The sequence below is a fragment of the Cupressus sempervirens genome, chromosome 3 (assembly GCF_028749045.1).
Source record: "Cupressus sempervirens isolate cs-2001-9-10 chromosome 3, ASM2874904v1, whole genome shotgun sequence".
Lineage (NCBI taxonomy): Eukaryota > Viridiplantae > Streptophyta > Pinopsida > Cupressales > Cupressaceae > Cupressus > Cupressus sempervirens.
Window position 1 is genome coordinate 448,914,004 of NC_143120.1, and position 1,487 is coordinate 448,915,490.

General features: G+C 34.3%; 1 non-coding gene across 1 annotated transcript; it reads right to left on the minus strand.

Annotated features, from left to right (window-relative positions):
• Window positions 1-1,057: 1,057 nt before the first annotated feature.
• LOC149567006 (small nucleolar RNA SNORD36) lies at window positions 1,058-1,136 on the minus strand. The gene has a single exon (XR_016363277.1). It is a non-coding gene; the product is annotated as a small nucleolar RNA SNORD36 (small nucleolar RNA).
• Between the last annotated feature and the right edge of the window lie 351 nt (window positions 1,137-1,487).

Here is a 1,487-nt window from a genome sequence, read left to right on the forward strand (position 1 = left end):
TAGTTCTGGTGTTTGCTACAGATATATGAATTTCGTTGGCGTAACGAGCTTGAGAAGAGATCACCCGATTGTGTCTACATAGCTTTTTGTCTCGCATGAGCACACTTTCTGTGGCCTTGTGATTTGATGAAGAGTGAAACATCATCCGATTTGTTAAAGATTCTCACCGACAATTGCATCAGTGGATTCTAGGAAGCGCTGCTCCTATTTTCATTGGTTTCCTACCGATTTCTTCGAAGGTTTAACTTGCAGCGTGTTGTGTTCTGTAGCTTATGTCTGTTTAGGAATTTCAATTTCAAGTTATTTGATTTCATGTTATTTGCTTTCAGTTTCGTTATTTGCTTTGCTAACCCCCCTGTTAGAATAGGACCTCATAGTAGCTGCATTGTTAGACTTGCATTCATTGAAAAACAGAAAATACAAAAATATTGTTCTTTTGGTGTGATATTTTGAGACAGCGAACAAATTTTACTTGATTCCAAGGTAAAAGAGTTTTTGGAACCAGCAAAGGCCTCCTCGTGAACATTCACATTTATCTTCTAGTGAGCGAATTTTGGTACGTTGCAAGACAAACACTGAACCTTGGAGTGGATCCTTAAAAAGATTTACTTTTCAAGAGAGGAAGTACACTATGGATTCCTACTGTTGACCTCGTGCAAAACGAACGCCCAAAAATTCCCAAGTTCACAGTAGCTTCTACAATTTCAATTGATTACCGTACGAATGTAAAAAATAATTGTTTACCAAATGTATGTACTAGTGGAGTCAATCTCAAGCACCAGAAGAAAAGTATATATATAATACATTCCATTCGGACACATGACAACAACAAATATTTTGAGTTCATTTGAATATCCTTAGTTTAGTGTAGTAAGCTTAACAAAATGATTTAATTAAGCCAAAGTAAAACCCTTAGATAGGTTGCCATTTGTTTTGTGTCGCAACAAGTTCAGACCAAAAAAGATATGACATCCCATCGTTCCCTTGAATCTTTGGAGACAAATATGTGAATAGAAGCAAGCTTAGTAGATGCCTTCATGAATCTTAATTGCTTAACAATGCGACAGTGTTAAAGCTCTATTATTTGCTTCCATATTTCTCTTTCTCAGTTGAAAATATTTGTACTTCAAGTGCATATATGTTTTAAAAAAAAGTAATCGGTGACTAAGGCAAAAAAAGATGTAAATATATCCACTATGGGTCCCTCCTTGTTTGATATTATTTATCATCATAAAAACTAAACATAATAGGAACAACAATAGACACACAAATCCTCATTGTTTTTCTATTTCATATCAATTATAGACAGAAAAGCCACTAGTGTATTCCCTATGTTTTAACCAAGCACAAAGGAAAAGCCATCATCCATACGAAATACATAAGATTGTTTACAAATGCTAAAACCTATAATATAATTCAATTGGAAGTATAACTAATTACTCAGTCATTAACATTGGAGAAATCTAACAAATTCCTTAAATGCTCTG